This window comes from Rhopilema esculentum, chromosome 6 (genome assembly GCF_057945365.1).
Source record: "Rhopilema esculentum isolate cy_ngs chromosome 6, ASM5794536v1, whole genome shotgun sequence".
In the NCBI taxonomy this organism is placed as follows: domain Eukaryota; kingdom Metazoa; phylum Cnidaria; class Scyphozoa; order Rhizostomeae; family Rhizostomatidae; genus Rhopilema; species Rhopilema esculentum.
This window is the reverse complement of record NC_142820.1, coordinates 8,440,503-8,459,639: the sequence shown is the minus strand read 5'-3', so window position 1 is coordinate 8,459,639 and position 19,137 is coordinate 8,440,503. Positions and strand designations below refer to the sequence as shown.

The 19,137-nt window shown below is 35.0% G+C and overlaps 1 protein-coding gene across 2 annotated transcripts in view; it reads left to right on the top strand.

Annotated features, from left to right (window-relative positions):
* Positions 1-16,838, top strand: part of LOC135685932 (menin) — a 30,113-nt gene extending 13,275 nt beyond the window's left edge. For both annotated transcript variants that reach the window (XM_065202045.2, XM_065202044.2), the window contains one exon: positions 16,771-16,838. The gene's annotated coding sequence lies outside the window, so the exon portion shown is untranslated. The remainder of the gene's footprint in view (positions 1-16,770) is intronic.
* Positions 16,839-19,137: the final 2,299 nt, after the last annotated feature.

The following is a 19,137-nucleotide window of genomic DNA, read 5'->3' as shown; positions in this document are numbered from 1 at the left end:
CAGAAATACTTTGTTCCTGGTTAGAAATTATTGTTTAGAAAATGGTATCATGGAGAGCAGAATTATTTGGTTGTCTAGAACTAACTGTAATCGGAGTTACTTATTCACAGAACAGAATATTCACAGATCGAATTTATGATAAGCACAAAAAAGCATGGTGCAGCTGATTAGTTTTGGCTCGACCAATCTTTGTCCGTAAGCCCCTGATCAAAAGCAGAGAGAAAGGAACACGGTCTTCCTGCTTAAGGGGTTGGGTATCTCGTTCCCCTGTGTATAGCGTTAAATACATCAAGTAAACACAACAAATAAGCTATTTTTCATGGAATGGAGCAAAACCTAAGTGAGTATGAAGTTGAATGATTTGATAAACGCTAGAACAAAAACACAGACACGTGCTCTAGAAATTAAACGTTTGATAGGCTTTTGTCTGCCGCACAACTGACGCACATTTTCATGGTCTTACATGGTCTTTTTAGCTTCAATATCTGTAGAAAAGTATCAAAGCTAGGCCGTTGTTATAACTTGAATTTCCAAATCTCTAAAAAACCATGCAATAAAACTAAGCGAGTATCAGATGATTAAGCTGATAACAGAATCATATGTTTTGAAATGAATTAATGATTGAATTAATATAAAAAATCATTAAAGCAGTGTTGGTATTAAAGCTTCAATTTGTTATCAAAATACACAAATGCCTTGATATAAGTGATTAAATGTTTTGAGGAAATTTTCCACGTTCCTGAGCTATAATCCTCTGTTCTGAATATAATAGAGCTTTGATAAGTTGGATAATTTTATCATTTTTTAACTTTGTCATTTTATCAATAACTCTAACGCGAATTGTTTTTACTTTAATAACAATACACAAATAGTTAAATCAATCAGAGTGAAAGACCTGTGACGAATTAGTTTCCAGTTTACATCGATCCTATGACGACCGAGCACGAACCTATGCAAGGTGTATTATTTGTGCCTGGATGGATTTTAGATATACCAACAGCAATGGTAAAAAACCTCAAGCAAAAAGAAAGTAAACAGAATTTGCTGAGCTTTTACTTGCATTTTAGTGTGGTCGTTATTCATAAACCCTACTGGGACGATTCAGACCATTCATAAAGGAAAAAGGTACCGAGATTAGAGTCCTGTGGGGGTATTTATTTGGCATTGATCTAATTTGGGGCCTAGACATGATTTAATTAAACGTATTCTCTTTTTCAGCTTTTTTTTAAGACGCAATTTATTTTCTGGTTTTGAAGATGTACCCTGTTTTTTCAGTCTGCTCTGCTCCAGCACGTGACATGCTGGTTTTAATGCTGTTTTTAGACAGCCTCCTCTCAAACATATTATCCAATTTCTTGGTTTTTGAAGACTATTATTGAAATAATTTAAAAACTGATTAACCAAATGATAACAAACGAAAGACTTATCAATTTGGTTACAAAGTTTTAATCCAAAGTAGATTACTTTTTAATAAAACGGCGGCTGGTAAGAATAGAAACAGGTCGAAAGCATTTTGTACCGGCAACTATTTTGGATCGTATCTTTGTTTTTGTCACAATGTACTGCGAGTTTGATATCGCAAAGCAAAGAAGCAAAGTTTTGATGATAAAGCTTTGCCTGTTATTTCTTGGATCAGCCGAACTTCAATCTTCAATATTTTCGAACACAGAAGCTAAACGAGTACTTTGGGGGTGATTATAAGGGAGCTCAACAGGGCCTTAAACCCCTGCAAGTTGCTATTCATTTTGGCCTTAAACGCCTGCAATTTTTGTTAGACCCCCATGTTAGAAGCAATCTCTTTAAGCTTCCCAAATAACGTCGGCATTTTACAAATTTCTTATATTTTTTTGTGTTCCAACTTAAGTAACGTAGATAGCTGAAATATCAAAAAACATTGATAAAATATCTTTGAGCATGGATTTTTTGTGAGGGTTGCCTGCCCAAAACAGTACAACTGCGTGAAATTGATTTTATTCATTTTATGTGAATTTTTTCTTCGTATCTATTGTTGTTGAGAGTTTTTTTGTTCGAAAACGCCCTTGAGGTTCCATTACTATAAAAATGTACAAGTTGTATGCGTAAAAGTTGCACCGAAATTATATAAATACGTAAAAGTTTGCACAAGTTGCATCAAAACTCAAAACAACTTTAGATAAATGAAGCTTAATATTTTCAAAATTCATATTTTCGATTAAGTATTTAATTCACTTGGCTATGTAATAAACTAATTAGATTTAAATGCGATTAAGGACAATTGTTGCAGTTGTAATGATGAAAATCCTAATTGAAACTAAGTACAGTTGTATTAGAGGGCCTGCTGTCGCTGCTATTATTTAGAAATTAAGATCGTTAAAGATCTAAAATACACCAATGCAACTCCCTATGTTTTGTTTTTGGGAAAGACTTTAAATTTAGGCGTGACAAATGAAGAAAAAACATTATCAAAGTCTCATACTGATTCTTTGTTAAATTTTTACACTGCCTAGCACCGGTTTTCATGCAAATATTTGTGCACGATGAGAACACCTTGATTAATCTGTTGTTTTTTATTACTACTTTCAAAAATTGCCCAAGCTGCTCTATTTCCTCTTATCAATGAATTCAGGTAATGCCTCCAATTACTTTTCAAACAGAAGATCAAAAGAAACCACATACTACTTTATCGGCTTAGTTTCTTTCCTGTGAAGTTTCGTCTTATTTGGGATTGTTGTGACATAGGATCAATATCCTAATTTGTATTGTTATCTGCCTTTTGGTATGGTTCTTGTTGTTTTTGGCCCTGGGTGGCAGGAAATCTTGAGATCTCGAAATAAGTCCCATTGTCACATTGCAAAAGTGTACACAGTCGAGAGAGAATTTGATATTTTCCCATAACTAGAACTTTTCAGTTTCATTTGCACGTGATAGCAGAGGCTGCCGGCTTCCACGTTACTGTAAAACTTGGGTAAGTGAATTCTTGTATAGTATGGCTCTCTGTAGTCCTGTGGAGTAATTAGAAAGGGTTTGTTGATCTGGACGCTCCATGCAATAAGTTTTTCATGAAATGAAGTGATGAGAAAGACTAATACCTCATCTTATCGGCCTCTATTCCAATACACTAATACAAATTACGACCTCATTTTGAGAAATGCTTAGAATTTTTGTCCAAAGACAAGTTTTCATGATGTTAATGTTCGTTATATTGATTTTTGAAGATATTAAGTTAAAAATAAAGAACTTGGCAGTGACTAGCGACTGAAGGTTAAAAGTTTTACTCTGCACCATTTTTGCGGTCAGATTCCTTATTATCTTTTAAATTTCATCACCAAAAAATCATAAAACCTTTATATCATAAATACATATACTTGCTTTGAGAACAAGCTTATAAGAACGCAAGCCTTGAAAATAGTAAAAGTTAAAAACGGCTTATGAAAAGAAAGGCTTAAGCTAAACAAATTCTAAGAACATTCCACAGCTTGTAGTAATGTAAAGAATACAGTAAATGGATTGAAATTGAATTTTAATTTCGTTCGAAGTTTTGATCTTTTATTATCTTTTTACAATTATATTTTTTAACCAAGGCTGTTACAGTTTGATGGGAGAAAAGGCTATACTCATGTGTACATATCTCAGGCGATCTGTAACAGATCAACTGATTTTGCGCATTTAGAGGTATTTTATGGTGTCCTTTCAGGCTATGTGCTCAAAATATACAATTCTAAAAGCAGATTTTTGTGACGTCATAACTTAGTCACTACTTTCATTGATAATGACAGTTGAAACTTTGTGAAAGGAACGATGACGATACTGAAAAGCCATTTAAAGGCCGATTTCCACTTGACTTTTTTTGTGCGCGCGGGCGTAGCGCCCAAATCTGAGCATGCGTAGCTAAATGCTGCTGTCAAGTGGCCAAGCGCACACAAAAATTGAGACCCTGTCGACTTTCTGGCGCTCACAGCGGACGCAAAGTCGAGACTTCTTGATTTTAACTACGCATGCTCAGATTTGGGCGCTACGCCCGCGCGCAGAAAAAATATCAAACGGAAATCAGCCTTAAAGTGGCAGGAGCGCCTCCTAGGAATTTTCTTCTCGTCAAACTTTTAACTTTACCTATCAAGTTTATGTTCCAAAATGCGTGAGATTTATTGTTTTACCCAATTTGTTTCATTTTCTCTATAATCATTTCATCATTTCTTGAATGCTCAAGACTCGAATGAAATTCTCTTAACATTTTATCCTAATAGCTGAAGAGAGCTAAGGGTGGCTGACCTCTACAATAGCAGTTGTGTCTCGCCTTCTACAAAACTGAGCCCCTGTTTGTTCTAAAATTACAATAAAAAATTATGAAAGATGAAGGACAAGGTGTTTCTGAAAAGTATAGCTCGCTCTATAGTCTGTTTTTTCCTAAGCAATTTGGAGGCCCGCTTGCAAAATTCTCTTTCATTGCAACCATTTGTTGTCTAGATGATACATGGATGGCAAAAAGTTTTTATTCTCCCTAAGTTTTCTAGATAAGTTGGAATAGTTTTTTCAATGGCACGACCTGCTGCAGTGTATGCTTCTAAACTCTCATGCCGCATACGCTGGTGGTTTTTAATTTATCTTCTTGAAATAAACAACTTCGTTAAACTACTTCGTCTAGCATGTCTGCGGTCTTTTACATCATCGTTCTTCGAATAAAGAAAAGTCTGAAAATCAGTGCAAGATGAAATAGAAAAAGCCAAGCTATTTACATTTGAGCCCGTGCTGTACTTCGAGGAGGTGTCTTTCACAATACCTAAGACCGCAAAAGTACATCTCTTTACAGGTACTACAATATCGATACTTCAGAAACATAAAGGTCTCTATGGGTGAATTGTAAGATGAGCGATTAAAAAGTTTCTTCAATAAACAAACGCTTTGGATTAAGTATTATTAATCAGGTCTAGATGTATACAATGGCGGATTTCTTTGTTTTCAAAGGCCTTTTTAGGACGCCAAAGAACACTTTCCATTTTATCGACAGGTAGCTCAGAAAGTAACAGCGTTTTGCGTATGAATATTGATCAACAAGCCTTATTTCAAAGCTAGGCAGTTCTGGTTTCGTCATAGCACTTATATCATTTCGCCAAGTATCAGGTGTGTATTATTTTTTTTACACATTACACGCGATTCTTCAAAAACAATATTTCAGATTCTGAGAAAAAAGTCGGAAGTATGTCCAAAAACGAAGGAAAGAGCAAGACTGAGGTGGTTTTAAGGCTAGCAGCCCCAATGAGTAATTTTCAGAGTCAAAGAAAATACAGGTTGTTCGTAATCAGTTATAAGAAATTTTTAAGAAAACCTCATCTAAATTTTGTCCATCTCAATGTGGAAATATTGCTTATATCAGCAAAAATATCCATAATACAATTCAAGGTATTGTTTTGAATTTGGTTTTTTGTCTTGATTATAAGCTTATAAAATTTCCAACCTTGCTTTGATTTTAATCTCAACCTTGAAATAGTGATCTAATAACGTTCTGAAACATTACAAAATTTTCGTAAATTAATATTTATTAAAAAGTATGTTATCTGAATATTTTTTAAAGACGAAAGGCAAAATTTCTATAGATATAAATAAACCTCACGCGAAAAGCAGCACCCATCAGTAACGAGGCTGCAGCTTCGTTTTCAAAGAAGAATGCAATGTGCTAGGGCCTTCAACGCGGTTTTGGATCTACTCAGCTTATGATCGCATTAAGGGTGATGAGTAGCAAAGCTACTAAGAAATGCTCTGTTCTATACACCAAAAGTTTGTACAGCTCTCCCTATACGGCGTCACGCACTTTATGACAAAACATTAAAAAAATAATTTTCATTACACCATCATTCATGAAAGAGCAATGAAAATAGCTCATGATGATTATGAATTAACTTTTGAACAACTTTTAATAAAGAATAAAACAATAACTTCTCATTAGAAAAATTTACAATATCTTGCGATAGAAATTTACAAACATTTAACGGATTGAATCCACCTTTTATTGATGAAATGTTTTCCATAAATGAATGCCCATATTACTTAAGAAACTCCCAATTCAAAACAGCGGAGCCACATTACAAAATATATGGATTTAATACCGTACAGTAGAAACCCGCATAAAAGAACCTGGGTTTTTGTCTGGCAGCCTGAATAGGTTCTTAATTAACAGGCTGCTATTCTAAATTCCAGTCTAAAAGGTTCTTAACAAGGCTCTTATATACCTACAGGCCTTGCATACATTAACAATGTTTTCCACCGCAAGAATTTTAATGGACAAACGTAAACCACCTTTTTTTAATGTTAAATTTCAACCAATCTAATGAATTTGTGTTGTTAGATTTTCCAATTGGAATGCAACATACCATAACCTAATTTACCAAAAAAAACCTTTTTTGTTACATATATTTATATATAAGAACCTTTCAAAATTGCAGCCTCTTGGGTGTTCTTGATTATGGGGTTTTAAAGGTTAAATTTCAGCCTCAATGTTCTTATAAAAACAGGTTCTTTTATGCGGGTTTGTACTGTATCATACAGTTGTAGCCAAATATGGAACTCAGTTCCAAATGAAATAAAGTACTCCCCTGCTTTACAAATATTTAAGCGAAAAACCTCAGAATTTACATCGTTTAACTGTACTTGTAATCTTTGCAAGGAATACGTATGCAACATCGGTTATATTTGATTTACATTATATTCAGCGTTGGGGATTTAATTAAGTTGGTTTTAATTAGCTTGAGCATGCATCGCTAGAAATCGTACCAAGTTTAAATACAGAAAGAAAAAAATAAGGTAGCAGTATGTGTGAGGTTTTCTAAAGTGCGTTTGGCTTTGTGACGTATTTAATGTACAGTGAAATCTTTTTTGAGCAAAAGAGCCTGGATCTAGAATGTAATTTTCTTTAAGACAAAAAGGCCAAAATTTTGGAGAAACACTCTAATACAATCGTTAAGATTTACTATTAGTTTTGGTATTCAAAAATCAATATGATGCAATCAGCTTCAGTGTTGCTGTTATCTATTAACCTAATCCAAACACAACATTACCGGGCCCCCGGGTACAAGGTTATGGCTGCCTGTTATTCACCAGTACTCATTTCTGCTTCTATCTCCTTATTGTACGGTGTCTTCAATCTGTTTGATGATTATGTTGCCGGCATCCTTTTAGATATAAATCTGATAAAGAACTGAGCAAAAACAAATAAAAATATCCCTAGATATGGATTATCATGATTGATTTAATTTGTTAGTTTTGTTTCTATTTTTAAAGATTACCACCGTCATTGGCCTCGATCGATTGCTGTGAAATATCTTTCGGTAGGAAGTTTCTTATCAATCTCCCCAACAATGGTCCAATAGCTAGAGCACATAGCCCCCTCGATTGTTAGAAATTTCAAAATTCTTGTTTCACGAGCTTTGCTTAAGATGCTTGGTGCCGTCGAAGTTCAAAACATCTATCCCGGAACAGCCCGAGCAGTGGTAGATTTTGTTCTAAACGTTTCTATCAGTTAATTTATTTTTGGCCTATTTGTGCCGTTTCTCATACTCTATAGCTCTCTCCCTTTTTCATTGACCATCCATTGTATGCATCAATAAATTTTGCTCACCAACTTAGGTTTTGGTTGTTCGCAATTTTTTCAACAGCGTAAAAACATAATGGATTGCCTTCTACAAAGTATGTCTCTATCAGCCAAAACTCTTTAGTATCAATCGCTGCTGCTGTTGCAAAAAGCAATAACCTCCCCCCCTCTCCCCCACTTTTAAACTGTGTCCAAAGCCTTATAGAGAAAAAGTTTAAACCGGAATTTGCAATAACAAGAAAACAAATGCAACAACTCCTTTGAAAAAGTTTACCAGTTGGGGAAAAATACTCGAATCTTTGCTCTGCTGTAAAAAAATTAGTTGTTTTCCCAAAGTAACAAAATGTTTCAAGCATGGCAAGTAGGAAAATATTTGAGTTGCACAAATATTGAGAGTTTTTCTAAAATAAAAATTTCAAAGACTAATTTTAGGATTATGACAAACCTATTCAAGGTTGTTTCAAAATATTTAAGTTATTGTCACGTACTTAACGTTGCCTTTTACTAAAAAACATTCATTCGGTTTATTTTTTTAAAAGATCCTTTGTATGAATTAATCTTAAAATAGATTATTTTCAAAGCATTTCAAGAAGCTCTATGCATTTTTGAAATGATCAAAAGCATTTCCAGTCTTGTTGGCCTCTTCAGTGTAAGTGGCAACAAAAAATCAAAAAAATACCAGCCATCTGCAATGGTGCCGGTCCGGACACTCGCGACAGGTGTCTGAGCATAAGTCAGATTCCGTAGACTTGAGGATGCTTCGTTTCACTTATGCCAGGTGTATTTTCCCAAAAATTATGATCTTTTTTGCGTCAGACCTTTTCTATCTAATCATGCGTCATATATTTTCCTGTATCCACCCCTGAGCTGTTGAAGTTAACTTGGTCTAAGATTCCCCATAACATGAAATACAAAGAAAGTATTTACTTTGAAATTATCCGAGCTTGATTGATTGGAGTGGTGACCTTCGTCAACTTGATGACACTGATAGATAGGTACACGTGGCTGCTTTACTCCAATAGCACCTGCGATTGTTACAATTTTTACCCACACCTTCCTTTACTGTCAGTGCCCCTAAAATCAGGGCTGCCGGGAAGGGGGGAGCAGGAGAAATGGTAATATACCCAAGAGCCTGGAGGTCTAGGAATTCACGTTTAAGAATGATGTTAACCAAGCGTAACAAAAATATGCCTAAAAAGTAGCCAAAGTTTAAACGATTGCAAGAAAATGACTGTGTATTCCAGGCTAATCGAAAGGACATGGTCGCAACAATTTTCAATTTTGCCTCGTCTTTCAACTTTTTTCCGAAACCTCTCGGTGGCCCTTTCTACTACGGTCTGTTTTGCTGTTCTATGATTTGTACCAGCCCCTGCTTGGTTAAAGTCGTTTTCTAGCGAGGTTTTTTGGGCTGGAGCAATAACTCAGAATTAATCGACAACAAAAGTTATGGTGATAAACTGTGGGTCCAAAGTCCAACAAATGAGTTTGCATTACGTCTTGGCTCACCATAACCATCAAAAGCTTGCAAGATACCTTGTTGCTAATTATTTAAAACGAAAAAGTAAGAGAACCAAGTTCTCTAAGTTCCAAATGATTTCCAGGATTGCAAGGAGATTAATGCTGAAAGTGTTTCTACCCTAGAGCATTATCGTGCTTTTCCCTTCATCTGCCATCAATTTTAGAAGATCTTATCCCTCTCTAATATTTGTCTCCTTTCTCCACGCCCCATTCCCTAAAAAACCGAATTATTTTCTAACGTCGTGAGAAAAGCTTTACGGATCATTTTCCCGTCTCTGTGCCCTTTCATAATATAGTTATTTTTCAGTATCTCGTATGGGGTGCCAAATGGGAAAAAATTTCAAGACGGGATAGAAGACTTTAAAATATCTTATGAAGACTTTAAAATATCATCAAGAGTCGGATATATCATCAAGAATAGGATATATTTCTCTTTACAACAAAAATTCTTCACAAGATAGGATACATTCATTTCTTCATGAAATTCCTAGTATCTTTACCAGAATATTTGCACAACTTCTTGATGAAATTTTTGCTAATCGCTTGATGAGATTTTCAAACTGAATTTTGTCTCAATTGGCATGTTCACAGAATGGTCCGCAAATTGTGAGCCCGCAACATGCAAACGAGGCCTTTACTCAAACGAAACCCAAAGATGGCGTTGGTGTTGCCAGAGATCGTAGATGCGATGCAATCTGGTGCGTTTTCGTTTGAAGACCTGAAAAGGTTTCGTTTCTGTAACGACAATTTAACGTATGATTGGCTACATAGGATGAACATAGGATGAAACATAGGGCTGCGCACACATTTTTCTGGCTACTGGAAAATTTTTAAGGACCACCCTTTATAATATGTTGCTTTCCTATCTTGATCTAAACAACATTTTCTTTGCAATTTTGAAATGCTGATGAATTGGGATTTCATAAAACAAGTCGAACTTGTGTTTGTCAGTATCAGAACCATCTGATTGTCACAAGTTGAAAAAGTTGCTGTCTGTAACTAAATTAGAGAACATGTACTACTTTTGCTATGTGCATTTTAGGATGCAGTAAATCATACGTTAAATCGTCGTTACAGAAACGAAACCTTTTCAGGTCTTCAAACAAAAACGCACCAGATTGCATCGCATTTACGATCTCTGGCAACACCAACGCCATCTTTGGGTTTCGTTTGAGTAAAGGCCTCGCTTGCATGTTGCGGGCTCGCAATTTGCGGACCATTCTGTGAACATTCTGATTGGGATCAAATTCAGTTTGAAAATCTCATCAAGCGATCAGCGAAAATTTCATCAAGAAGTTTTGCAAATATTCTGGTAAAGATACTAGGAATGTCACGAAGAAATGAATATATGCTATCTTGTGAAGAATTTTTGTTGTAAAGAGAGATATATCCAACTCTTGATGATATTTTAAAGTCTTCGTAAGATTCTATCCCGTCTTGAAATTTTGGCCCATTTAGCACCCTATAATCTCGAGACGCAATTGCCCAGGACGCCGTGAAAACGCAAGGATAACGATGGCGGGAGGATGGGTGTCAATTTTGTTCATATATCTCAAAACAGAAGCTATTTGCCTGTGCTTGCTACACTGTTTACACGATTTGTTTACAACATCTTTTCCACGTCTGAAAATTCTTCACCCATCTGCTAATGAGCATTTCAGATAATCTGCTCTTTCGTAAAGAAACTTGTTTTCGTTAACAGTTCACGTGAGCTTCAAGAAAAGGTTTAAAATTAACAGGCAGGAGATAACTGTTCACAAGCGAAGAAAATTGCCACTTTAGTACATCATTAGCTTCCAAGGAACATAGCTGAAAGGCCTGAAAAATTGCTAATAAATGAAATTAATTCAATCTGGACTCCTGATGCTTAAATTATTCAACTGAAAACGCCACAACAGAAGCAACTGCGAGCATTTCGCTTTGTCCTGAAAGAACAGCTTAAAAATCAGCAGCGAATTTGCTTTGGTTTCGTAGCAGCAAGCAAATTCACGCGGTTATACCAAAAAAGACGCCTGCTTGTCTTCATGCTAATGCTAGACCGCTCGTCAGCGCATTTAAAAGTGCCACAAAGAAGGAAGTGCTCAACACGAGGTGTCTTCCTGTCTTAACAATTTACTTGCGCCTGTTGCTAGAAAGATTAGCTTGTTTCGAAAGCATTTGTAGTACGTTGCAGACTCGACCTATCACGGAATCAAAAACATTGCATTCAAATAGCAGGTAGATTTACTCATATGTGCAAATTCATTTCATTTTCATATCAAAATATGCTTTCTAGGCTCCTTTTTTATGAAGATAGGCCGGATTGCGTCCAGTTTTTGGTTTATTTACAAGTGATGGGCGATACATTATACTGTGTGTATACTATACACGTTTTTAGGTATGTGACTTTACTTGCTTGCTAACTTTACAAAACGGTTTTTGTTGAATGCAACTGCATTACAAAGCGGCATTGCTCAAGGAGGATGCAAAGTGCATACGTCGATTTACGGAAAAAGCTAAGTCTAACAGTATAGTACCTTGAGTCAGTCTTGAAACCATCGTTTGGAAATTAACATTCTTTCTTCTGTTAAAGCAAAAGTATCTGTTTTGATTCGAGGTCTTTTCTCGTCGATATTTGCTATCGTTGAAAATCTTGTTCAACTTGAAATGAGGAATTTCTACAAAATAGTCGAATGCATCAGACCCATAGATTTATTCCTCATTTCTTTAACCTTTTACAATAATGTGCTAGTACCATTTCTAGCTGCTTTAAAAGTACACAACACAATATATTGAATATATGAATCAGCGACTAAACAATAGTTTTTTACCCATACCTTTTTATTATAGTTATCATATCAATATCGATTCATAGTCAAAAATACATCTTTAAACATCTGAAGTAAGATGCATACTACAATTGTACCGAATTGCCATTCTTTTAACTGATTACGAGACTAGAGAAAGGGTAAAGAGACTGCACAGTGAGTTCTGGTTGATTGGTTTCCGTGCACATCGTCCATGCACAACTATTGTTTTTCTATCTGATTTCCGGGAACACACAAGAGTACAGCTTGCTTTCAAATGATTGTTAGAGTGCCTATCTTGTTCTTAGGGCATCCAAAGCAAGTTTCAAAATTTGAGAGCAAGTACCAATATAAAACTCATTGCAAAGAAATGTGTGGGCCATGGTCACCGAAGCCCCCCCCCCCCTCGCCTTTTGTGGGTATATCTTTAACAACTTATGGAAAACTATATCGCGAATGTTAATGAAAATCAGCGGATGTTCTCATAGCTGGGTACCCTAAGAGAAGGAAGGTAGACCCTTCTGATTAATTCATTTATTTTTCACACTTTCTCAACAGGCTTTGTTCTTCAAAGCTTTTTCAACAAACTTTGATCAGGCGTGCACCTGCAACCACGCCCCTCATCACCCTTTTACGTTATTGCAATCGCAAAGTGGTTTCCCGACAAATGTACGGAGGCTCCTCCCCTGTAAAAGGTCGAGATTGTTATGTTGAAAAAATCTTCCAATTTGAACATCTTTTTTTTAAAAAGAAGATTGCTTTTATTGACGTATTAAAAAAAAGCTACAGAAAATGATTTATTTATGAGCTTTAAGGTGACAGTGATTCATTTTCTTCGGTTAAAGATGACGCACTTGTTCAAAATTTCAAATAGATTAAAAAGATTTTCCGACTTATGACTAAGAATCAAGGCTTTCAAATGAAAATGATAAACCACATCACAAGCTCTGATCAAGTCTCATATGTTACCTCTTAAAGTTATATATTCCTGTCGTTGAATGCCATGTTAAGATGTCATCCAGCCCACTTTTTTTGTCCGAGAATAGCCTAACATGAAATTTTCAAAGCATTTTGTATGGTCTGTCCAGGTCAAGTAACCTGAGAAAGAGATGGTACAAGAGCAAATACCAAAGGTATCGTCAAGATATATAAGTTTCAATAAGACACCAGATATTTTGCGACAACAATCAGCTGTTCCAAGTTTCTAAAATTTCAAAGTAGCAAGGAAAAGAGGAATTTTATTTCTTTCTGCCTCGGTAATTTCAAATTTCGCGGTAGCAAATGCCTTTTTTGGTTTCAAAATTGTCCCAACGGTATGGTTTGCTTTCAGTTAGTAGGACCCTTTTCTTGTGTGAGAGGTTTGCGGTCGTCAATTGGTGACCAAGAACCAATCAATGGAACAATTCTACCTCGTTTGGTTTTCCACCCACACCTTCATATAACTTTCACTTCATTTTATTCTCGTTATTTAGCTCTTTACACCCTGAAGATTTTGGGACAGGAAATTATTACTTCAGTACCATTTGTGACGTTTCCTTTGTTTGTACCATTTTGGAACAATGTTTGAAAAAATAAAGTCTTTTAAATGTTAAGCTTTTTGATGATGCTTGCTTACTTTAATCCTGGCCAGATGATGGAACGTTTAGACAATAAATTCGAAAGCGGGTCAAAATTTTTGCACCACAAACACATGTGATACCCTTTGAATATGTTTTGCAACATTTGCTGCATCCATTCATGCACAATATAAAAACCTTTATGCCAAATATTCCTGCTGGAATCTTTCTTGCTGTTCTTTTTTCCAAAACTTCTCCTGCTAAGTTTGAAAAGAGCCAGGAGGATAAGTTGTTGAAACGTTAGGCCAACGATAAAATCCATTTTGATAAATAGCTTTAAAAAGTGGTTTACAATTTTCCCGTATGATGTAAGGGAAAGATGACCATAGCTTACATGTTTGGACTACCTGATAAAAATTGCCCGAGCCATAAATCAGATTCTCTAAATTTGTGGTCGATTGTTCAAAAAGCATGATTGGTTGTTGGTCCTAACATACATTCTCTTGCGAGTTTCTCTCACTCAAGTGGAGAAATATTTTTCTCTTAACCTGTTTAGTTACATCATTTGGAGCTTTTAAGATACAATTTGCCCTCGCCTATTAAAATGTGAATAGTTTAGGAAAGAATTACATGGGCTCCGAGTCCGACACAAGTTGGACATGTAATGGAGACAAAAGTCCGGTACTTTTGAGTAACTCACGAAATGAAGACAACGACTCGTGATATGAATAGGTAATTGACTGAATTGGAGGTTAATGGTTTATATACAAACGGAGTCAAGGCAATAATTATATAAAAATGCAAGGTTAGTCCTACTGCAGAAAGTAGGGAGGGGATCAAAGGAAAATTTGACACCCATAGCAAAAGATTTTGTGAAAAGTTTTATTGTTTTGGAAAAAAGTTGCGCCCCTTCTTCGGAGGCCCTGAATGATAGCAATCAAATGAAAAATCTGCCTCTAACTTTTTGCATCGCATTGAGTAATGGGAGAAGTGGTGGATGACTGAGTTCTACCTTTGCATATGACGTTAGTTGTCCAAGACTGTTAGCAGTGGTTTGTCCTTTAGAACTTTCCTCAAACAAACAATAAACAAGTCGCTTTCAACCGTCTCGTTCCATTATCGTGTTCAGTAAAGGCATGCAACTGAAAGTCTCATGTGCTTCTTTTCTACAAGATTTCTAGAAAGGAGAAAAATTAGAGAATGATCTACATGTATGATATTTACTTGAAACAGCATCATTGTTATACGGGTAAAGGAGCGAGGTAAGTCGAAGCATTCAGAAAACAAAAAATTGCAAAAACAAGACAAACTGGACTTGTGCTCAGATGACTCTTGCTTAAGATTGTAAGAAGGAACCAGTTGAACTCATGTATTCTGAAAAAATGGTTGTTGGTCAGGTTGGGAAGTCTGTTTGTTTATTTAAGCAGCAGCTCAAGCCCATTGTTCATCGGAATAACACCTTTTATGAAAAGCTCCTAGTAGCTTTTATGAATATTGCGATTTCTAATACGATCGACCTGCCTGTTGCCTTCATCTTTACCGCTTGAGCATGGCAAGAATATTAAGAGATGGCAGTTGAGCTGTTTTGGAATACATTTCAATACATCCTTCCATCTGCGTATTTCTGTTAGGTTTTTTCCTTTAAAAAGCATCATCGCATAGACAATGATTTCTGATTAAATTTTCAGTGTCTTTGCAACTGAAGAATGTTATGTGTTTTGGCCAAAACAAATTTAAAGAAAAATACTGCAAATAGATTTGACAAAGCTATAAGCATAATTGAAAATGATCAGAGTGCGATTCATTTCGAAATTTTAACTTGATGAAGGCGCTAGAATTTCACATTAACAAGTCTGAACAGCTTGATAATATTGTTTGTCTATTCTGTTAGTCTGTTAATCTGAGTCACCTCGAGGCTTCTTTGTATGCATACACAAAACCTCAGGAATAAAAACTGAGTCCATTTCGCACACTTTAGTGAAGCATAGCAAAAATTACTGAGTAACGGAGTCATCAATATAAATTTTTATACGGCTATCCATATTTCTTAATGATTTTTTAATTTTACCTCTTTACTCCTTGGTAATTTGAATTTCTAATAAAGTTATGCCATGCAGTAACAACTTGCTAGTACTTTGATGTGATGTTTTCCTCTGTTAACTAAAACATCTTTTTCTAGCACGACTTGGTCGCTTCTCATTTCAAGTCAACCTTTTCCTCAAACCCCTTTTTGCTCAACATATTTTCGACGTTGCTGCAGTTGTGCTTTCGTCTAGCATCGCAAACAATGCTTTTGCTGGAAAGGAGTTCCGAAACACTTCTTTTTGATTTTGCTTTCTTGGCCAAATTTGTTTGGTGTTACTTTTCTTAGCAAAGTTGCATAAAGGTATTAATGATCTTGAACATTTATTCAAGGCTAGTGGGACAGGTTTAAAACCATATCTTCAGCCAAAAAACATTTGGGTGTGAAGATTCCTGATAGAGTCTTTCCAATGTTTGAAAAAAGTTTATGAATTTGATATATATTTGCAAGCAGTTGAAATATTTCAGATATTATAAGATGAAAATTGGGCTTTTATACAAATTTAGATTGGAAAAGTTCTGATAGTTTGATTATTCTCTAATTCACATAAAAGCATTTAATGTACTTAAAAGAACTGTAGCTGCATGACTATATTTACAGATACACCCAGTTGCTTTTTCAATATCCATATGAATTCAAGGTCTTTTAATAATGAAAATATTTTCTTAACTAACTAATCGTCACCTTATCTTCATGTATCAAAAAGGATAACATTGATTCTACCGTTATTATCCTGATTATCTGATTGTTAAAAATTGAAAAGATATACGAATATTTTTATTAATACTATTTTCTTGATTTGAAAAAGAATAGAAAAAGTTGGTAACTTTTTCCAACGAGCTTTAGTTGAAAGTTTGCTTGTAAAAACATTGCTAAGGCTTACTTTAAGGCTTAATCCTCTATAGAAACTCGATTTATTATGCATTACATCACTACATTTAAATCAATGTCAATGCCTTAATAATATCTATCCCCAGATTTTGCATGATTTTTGGATTACGAATCAATATTTTAAACCTTCTTTTTATTTTTAACTAGGAAACATTAAATCGTTCGAGCTTTATAAATATTTCAGAAGCAGAGGAGACAACTGGGATTAGGGAGGATAAACAATGAACATCCAATTTTTGTCGGTCTTAAAGAGCTGTGCTATCGCAGAACTCAAAGCAACAAACATTGTGAACCTTAGGCTCATATTAGCGTAAATTATATTTTAAATTTAGGTATAGATGCTTTTATTATAGACATTTTGACTCTTACTTCTAGAGCAAAGAATGATTAAGAATTGAAAGAGACATGAAGAGATCATGTTAGCAGCGTAACAACTTTCCAAGGTAAGTCATTGCTTCTTAATAGCCATAGCCAGTTTAGCTGCTGGCTGTCCGTTTGTGGATGATGTTATGAAAATGCAAATGGCGGCCTTCTCAGTGGCAATTAAAATCCGCCAAAACGATGAATAGGCTGTGAAATGTTGTGAACTAAAACTGTAAAATAGATTCAGAAGTTCTTGCAGCATATGTAATTGTGTAAGGAAACAGCGAGAAATTAGTTGAAATCAGTATAAAAGTTATTAATTTTATCATGATGTCCGATAAAAAGCGATTTATGTTTGAAATATTTTTAGTTTGAAAGCACCGATAATAGGTCTTTTTTGTAAATTAGCATAAACTAGCATAATAAGTATTTTTACAGTCTTTCAATGAAAAACTTTAAAATTTATTTATACGTTATTAAGGCTATAAGAGAGTGACGAATCTCAGTCTAGAGTGCGTGCAGTATATTTTCATGGAAAGTGAAGAGTTTGATGGTGGTCGGCCAATCTTTGAATTATTTTCTGAAAAACTTTGTGAAAAGAAGAAAGTTTTCAGTATATATAAAACAAAAAACGTTTTCCAAATATCGTAAGGTATGGAATCATATATTGATTTATTCTCTTATGATTTGAACTTTTAATTTTCATAATTAAATCTTATGATTCTATCTTCATCAGATCTTAATAAATTTCCTTTATATTAAAGGAAGCAATCACGTGCTACGCAAAAAGTGTTGCTTGAAAGCTTTTAAATATTTCTTCTTTAAATTTTCTCCAATAAATTTTAGTTTTCATTGAATAGTGCTGTAAAGCAATTTGATTTCTTTGTAATGAATTTTCGACAAGGATGAAAATCGTCTTTGCAACATTTCACATCATCATATAGCAGCAAGAATTTAGTGATAGTTTCATTTTCATTTTCCTGTCCTAGGGTTAATTCTTCCAGGTCATATTTTCATATAATTGTTATTGAGGGCTGTCGCTACGGGGGTTGTGGGTGTTGTGACACCCCCTTAGAAGAAACTTCATGTTTGGAGTTTAGAGGTGCTCTGTCGGCAAATTTTCAAGTATGTCGGCAATTAAAAGTTTACTCACCCACTTTGTCGGCAAATGGAATCGAGGCACCCCCTTTGTGGACAAAGCTAGCGACGACCCTGTTCTTCATAACTAGAAAGCTTTTTAGAATTTCTGAATCACACAAAATTTGCAAAACATTTTATCTCAGAATTACAGACACAGAAAAATAAGCTTTAGTCGTATGAGCAATTTTGTCAAAACTATTGTGTCAAACATAACCAACATGCATTAATCCAAAGGTTATTAAATTACGTCCGCAGGCTATTTTATAAATTGTAATGTACTTATAAGTAGAAAAAGTAAATATATTAAGAACATTTCTTGCAATGTCTTGAATTCAGATTCAACCCTTAGAAACCCTGGGACCCGCAAGGTCTGCCCATAAGAAAATCATATCACTTTGATCAAGATGGCAATGTATATCAAAGCCATTGAATTTCATTTTGCTTTATACAACTTAGACTGTGTATTTTAGTTTTTCAATATTGTGTAACTTTTTGCTGGTTATCAGCACCTTCTAATTATTTTGCTTTCGGGAAATATTTTTCCAGTTAGCAGTCGCTTTTTTTATTTTATTATCCTTTTTTGCCACGATGGTATACGAGAAGCGCAGCTCACAAGTGTTTTAAGAGAGTCGCTCTGGCTTTCCAAGGTTTAATAACTTCTTGCTCTTTCTCTTTCATCAGTTGTTATCCTTCTTCCTTTTCGACATGGCTAGAGAACTAAATTACCAGATAAAAGATTTATTTATAATTCAAACTTTGCACCAAGCTTCCTTAGTTCAAAACACACTTAAATTTGAAATAAATGCCCATATCGCGGTACCATTTTATCTACTAAGTAAAAGTTTTTCGTTACCGAATTGAAGCTATTGTTGCAGGACATTCCCGCCTTCTTTGTTTTGGATGGGAATCTTCCACTTTTGTTTTAAGGAACTAGTACCAATCTCTGTATCTCTGTATCTCCTGGACACAAACGTCATTCAAATGGATATTGAATGTACTATCTCTTTGATGAAATGAAAGGGCGGACGCTGTCTGGTTTGCTTGTAATCATCAATAATAACGAATTTTGAATAGGTGTTAAAACTAAGGAATTCATGCAAATTGTTTGCTATTTCTCGATAAGGAATAGCGAGACGGCATGTAAGCTGATGCAATAACTACAGTTTCTACAAAATCAGATATCAATAGAATTGTGTTTGCAATTTGAATTAACCTCACAATGTTGATCAGCTTTGGTCC